The sequence below is a fragment of the Dendrobates tinctorius genome, unplaced genomic scaffold (assembly GCF_039654945.1).
Source record: "Dendrobates tinctorius isolate UK_male_01 unplaced genomic scaffold, ASM3965494v1 ptg000216l, whole genome shotgun sequence".
Taxonomy (NCBI): Eukaryota; Metazoa; Chordata; class Amphibia; order Anura; family Dendrobatidae; genus Dendrobates; species Dendrobates tinctorius.
In genome coordinates this window covers 1,372,779-1,378,652 of record NW_027361883.1, presented here as the reverse complement: position 1 = coordinate 1,378,652, position 5,874 = coordinate 1,372,779, and the positions used below count along the sequence as shown (strand labels likewise).

Below are 5,874 nucleotides of genomic sequence, written 5' to 3'. Positions count from 1 at the left end.
TAATTTGTGTAATTAACAGCACCTGTAACTTACCTGTGGCACCTAACAGGTGTTGGAAATAACTAAATCACACTTGCAGCCAGTTGACATGGATTAAAGTTGACTCAACCTCTGTCCTGTGTCCTTGTGTGTACCACATTGAGCATGGAGAAAAGAAAGAAGACCAAAGAACTGTCTGAGGACTTGAGAAACCAAATTGTGAGGAAGCATGAGCAATCTCAAGGCTACAAGTCCATCTCCAAAGACCAGAATGTTCCTGTGTCTACCGTGCGCAGTGTCATCAAGAAGTGTAAAGCCCATGGCACTGTGGCTAACCTCCCTAGATGTGGACGGAAAAGAAAAATTTGACAAGAGATTTCAACGCAAGATTGTGCGGATGTTGGATAAAGAACCTCGACTAACATCCAAACAAGTTCAAGCTGCCCTGCAGTCCGAGGGTACAACAGTGTCAACCCGTACTATCCGTCGGCATCTGAATGAGAAGGGACTGTATGGTAGGAGACCCAGGAAGACCCCACTTCTTACCCCGAGACATAAAAAAGCCAGGCTGGAGTTTGCCAAAATTTACCTGAAAAAGCCTAAAACGTTTTGGAAGAATGTTCTCTGGTCAGATGAGACAAAAGTAGAGCTTTTTGGGCAAAGGCAACAACATAGAGTTTACAGGAGAAAAAAAGAGGCATTCAAAGAAAAGAACATGGTCCCTACAGTCAAACAAGGCGGAGGTTCCCTGATGTTTTGGGGTTGCTTTGCTGCCTCTGGCACTGGACTGCTTGACCGTGTGCATGGCATTATGAAGTCAGAAGACTACCAACAAATTTTGCAGCATAATGTAGGGCCCAGTGTGAGAAAGCTGGGTCTCCCTCAGAGAGGTCATGGGTCTTCCAGCAGGACAATGACCCAAAGCACACTTCAAAAAGCAGTAGAAAATGGTTTGAGAGAAAGCACTGGAGACTTCTAAGGTGGCCAGCAATGAGTCCAGACCTGAATCCCATAGAACACCTGTGGAGAGATCTAAAAATGGCAGTTTGGAGAAGGCACCCTTCTAATATCAGGGACCTGGAGCAGTTTGCCAAAGAAGAATGGTCTAAAATTCCAGCAGAGCATTGTAAGAAACTCATTGATGGTTACCGGAAGCAGTTGGTCGCAGTTATTTCAGCTAAAGGTTGTGCAACCAAGTATTAGGCTGAGGGTGCCAATACTTTTGTCTAGCCCATTTTTGGAGTTTTGTGTGAAATGATCAATGTTTTGCTTTTTGCTTCATTCTCTTTGGTGTTTTTTCATTTAAGACAAATTAAATGAAGATAATACCCAAGAATTTGTGTTTGCAATCATTTTCAGGAAGAAACTGAGTATTATCTGACAGAAATGCAGGGGTGTCAATACTTTTGGCCACAACTATATTTATCCCGGCAGTGACATATTTATCCCCGGCAGTGACATATTTATCCCCGGCAGTGACATATTTATCCCCGGCAGTGACATATTAATCCCGGCAGTGACATATTAATCCCGGCAGTGACATATTAATCCCGGCAGTGACATATTAATCCCGGCAGTGACATATTAATCTCGGCAGTGACATATTAATCTCGGCAGTGACATATTAATCCCGGCAGTGACATATTTATCCCGGCAGTGACATATTAATCCCGGCAGTGACATATTAATCCCGGCAGTGACATATTAATCCCGGCAGTGACATATTAATCCCGGCAGTGACATATTAATCCCGGCAGTGACATATTAATCCCGGCAGTGACATATTAATCTCGGCAGTGACATATTAATCCCGGTAGTGACATATTAATCCCGGCAGTGACATATTAATCCCGGCAGTGACATATTAATCCCGGCAGTGACATATTAATCCCGGCAGTGACATATTAATCCCGGCAGTGACATATTTATCCCGGCAGTGACCTATTTATACCGGACTGTGGCACGTGAGATCCTCCACGATAGGGGGATAAAATAATCTACCATTGGGTCATTCAAGGACCAGAGCACAAAGTCTGGACACCGAATGGGAGTTTGGGGTGTCTATTTATTTAGGGATCCTTCTCTTTATTAAATGAGGTGTTTGGGGTTAGGTGACAATAAATTTCAGAGTCGGATGTCTCGTTCATTTTGATTTTTTTTTTTTAAATCAAATCATATTTATTGAAAAACTCCAAATACAGATTTTCCATCTTTATAAAATAATAATTCCATAATATAAACCGTAGACAAAATATCGCAACTTCAACTCCCTGACCCTCCCGAAACCCAAATCCAGAGATCCCAGAGACGACCATAGTCATTTTCAGAGCAGTTCTGCAATAATGGAGTATAACATTTGTAGAAGGGAGAAAAAGGAAAAAAGAGGACGAACAATTAAGGGAAAGGAGGGGAAATAGTCTACCTGTAATTAGTAGATCTGTGGCCGCCCTGCAGGATCCAACCAACGACTCCGTATCTATGCAAATTTGTGAATCGGATTACTTTTATGATAGACTCCTCTTTACAACCAGATTATATTATTTATTTTTCTTAATATTAACTTCTAATCTTGAGTTTCATTAGTTTAATGGTCTCGACTGGGGTCTGAATGATTTAAGGGTCTGGTGTCATTAGTTTAGGGGTCTGGTCTGGGGTCTGAATGACTTAGGGGTCTAATGTCTCATTAGTTTAGGGATTTGGTCTGGGGTCTGAATGATTTAGGGGTCAGGTGTCATTAGTTTAGGGGTCTAGTCTGGGGTCTTAATGACTTGGGGGTCTGGTGTCAATAGTTTAGGGGTTTGTTCTGGTGTCTGAATGACTTAGACATCTAATGTCTCATTAGTTTAGGGATTTGGTCTGGGGTCTGAATGATTTAGGGGTCAGGTGTCATTAGTTTAGGGGTCTAGTCTGGGGTCTTAATGACTTGGGGGTCTGGTGTCAATAGTTTAGGGGTTTGTTCTGGTGTCTGAATGACTTAGACATCTAATGTCTCATTAGTTTAGGGGTTTGGTCAAGGGTCTGAATGATTTAGGCGCCCGGTGTCATTAGTTTAGGGGTCTGGTCTGGGGTCTGAATGATTTAGGCATCTGGTGTCATTAGTTTAGGGGTCTGGTCTGGGGTCTGAATGATTTAGGCATCTGGTGTCATTAGTTTAGGGGTCTGGTCTGGGGTCTGAATGACTTAGGTGTCTAATGTCTCATTATAGTTTAGGGGTCTGATCTGGGGTCTGAATGATTTAGGCATCTGGTGTCATTAGTTTAGGGGTCTGGTCTGGGGTCTGAATGACTTAGGTGTCTAATGTCTCATTATAGTTTAGGGGTCTGGTCTGGGGTCTGAATGACTTAGGTGTCTAATGTCTCATTATAGTTTAGGGGTTTGGTCTGGGGTCTGAATGATTTAGGGGTCAGGTGTCATTAGTTTAGGGGTTTGGTCTGGGGTCTGAATGATTTAGGGGTCAGGTGTCATTAGTTTAGGGGTCTAGTCTGGGGTCTTAATGACTTGGGGGTCTGGTGTCAATAGTTTAGGGGTTTGTTCTGGGGTCTGAATGATTTAGGCATCTGGTGTCATTAGTTTAGGGGTCTGGTCTGGGGTCTGAATGATTTAGGCATCTGGTGTCATTAGTTTAGGGGTCTGGTCTGGGGTCTGAATGACTTAGGTGTCTAATGTCTCATTATAGTTTAGGGGTCTGGTCTGGGGTCTGAATGATTTAGGCATCTGGTGTCATTAGTTTAGGGGTCTGGTCTGGGGTCTGAATGACTTAGGTGTCTAATGTCTCATTATAGTTTAGGGGTCTGGTCTGGGGTCTGAATGACTTAGGTGTCTAATGTCTCATAGTTTAGGGGTTTGGTCTGAGGTCTGAATGATTTAGGGGTCAGGTGTCATTAGTTTAGGGGTTTGGTCTGGGGTCTGAATGATTTAGGGGTCAGGTGTCATTAGTTTAGGGGTCTAGTCTGGGGTCTTAATGACTTGGGGGTCTGGTGTCAATAGTTTAGGGGTTTGTTCTGGGGTCTGAATGACTTAGACGTCTAATGTCTCATTAGTTTAGGGGTTTGGTCAAGGGTCTGAGTGATTTAGGCGTCTGGTGTCATTAGTTTAGGGGTCTGGTCTGGGGTCTGAATGATTTAGGCGTCTGGTGTCATTAGACATACACATCAGATGGCTGTCAGATAAGCGATGGTTCGGTCAGCAGCTTTCTCTTCCCCACATATAGTTTGTTTGACTTGTTTTGGAAAATCTGTCCCCCGTCTGCAAAAAAATAAATAAATATCTATGCTTTATTTCCCCTTCCCTGGTCCAGCATGGAGTCACCGCCGCTGCTCCTGTTGAGTTACTGTCTGACCCAATGTTATTCATGGACCAGGTGGAATTTGTGCTGAACAAAAGGCTTTTTGCAAAAGTTAAGAGAGGTCAGTGGTCATAAGTCCAAGGAGTTCGGAAACAGGTAACCGCTACATCCACTCCCGAGCTCAATGATGGATTCTCAGTATTTTGCAGTCAGCAATGAACATTGAAACAAAGACTCTGTAAAAGAAAAATGGTGCAAATTTTTTAATGAAAACTAATTGTAAAAATATATACGTTAGCCAAAATTCCATACAATTAAGTCCAAATAAATATGGTCCCTGAAGGTGTCCGTATCACTGATGGCTTTGAGACAGCTTCCATGATACAAACCAACAATTTCGCAAATCTTATTTTTCTGATTTCGGCCTCTCCATATAAGTTGCAGGTGATATTTTCTGGTTTTAAGATTTGTGTATTGGATATGAAGGATTTGGAGAGAAAAAAAAACAACTAATGTCCAAATGGTTCAATATCAATACATTACTGAAAAATGGAAAGAAACAAATATATATGTAAATCCAGGGTTGTGTAATAAATCACCGCTGAAGCTAAACCTGCATTTCTACGGAACATGGCCGCACTTGATAGCGAGCCATGATGGACACCATTAGTGCTGACGTGTCCTACTGACTAGTCCAGGCCATTGGCTTCCATTTTGGTGCATGGTTTTGATGAGAAGAATCGTTTTGCTTCCCGGAGACAGATAGGAACATTCTACTTTCAGAGATGACCACCATTTTTCTCTGAATTTTGCAGAATTGTTTTTGTTCCCTCTCTTTATCCAGTTGCCAGAGTTTGAACCATCCATAGTGAGTGCACATGACTCTTGAGCCTTTTAGAGGCATCAGCGACCTCCACAAAAGAAAGCGAGCCCCGTCCAGGTCTCCCTCCCTTGCAAACATGCTCGGCTTTGTGAACATTGTGAGAGGGGAACAAGAGGCATTTTGTGTCTCGAAAACACACAATGGATTTTCCTCCAAACAGAAAAAAGCCTGTCTGCTGGAAGGCGGATTCTATGCGCTCCCTCCACAGAGGCAATTGTCATAATGAAGGTGATTACCGGGATCTGATTGCAATCAATATCACCATTAAATGGCGTGTTGTGTAAACATCCAGCCTTGTCCGCTTCTGCTGACCCCCTTTTTGCTTCCATTCTCGGCCGGGAGTCATGTTCTCCTGCTGCGCACTACGTCTTCGCTTTCAGCCCCCTCTTTCTATCCTGACATTTCCCTCCCCTAGAAAGAAAGAAAAAACGAAAAAAACATCTTCAATCCTCAATTCAGACAGTTCCTTATCTCACATTGCTGTCTAAATGCTGAGCTGAGAGAAGGCTGGACCTTTATCCCGCCGTCTCTGGGGGGAATTGCCATCCTTGTGTAAGGTCCAAGATGCTCCGTTAATATTGCAGTGGGAAGGCGAGCCGCCGTTTACTCGCTGCCATCAGAGATCTTTGTCCTTGTGACCTGCTCTTGGTCTACACAGCAATAATGGCAGGGAAGAAGATGTGTATCTGGCGCCATTGTCCAAGCCCGGGTGTAATGTAAATGAGGC

General features: G+C 43.3%; 1 long non-coding RNA gene across 1 annotated transcript; it reads right to left on the bottom strand.

Annotated features, from left to right (window-relative positions):
- Positions 1-3,226: 3,226 nt before the first annotated feature.
- On the bottom strand, positions 3,227-5,525 carry LOC141058856 (uncharacterized). The gene is made up of 2 exons (XR_012222335.1): positions 5,384-5,525; positions 3,227-4,500 (listed from the first exon to the last, which is right to left on the bottom strand). It is a non-coding gene; the product is annotated as an uncharacterized lncRNA (long non-coding RNA).
- Between the last annotated feature and the right edge of the window lie 349 nt (positions 5,526-5,874).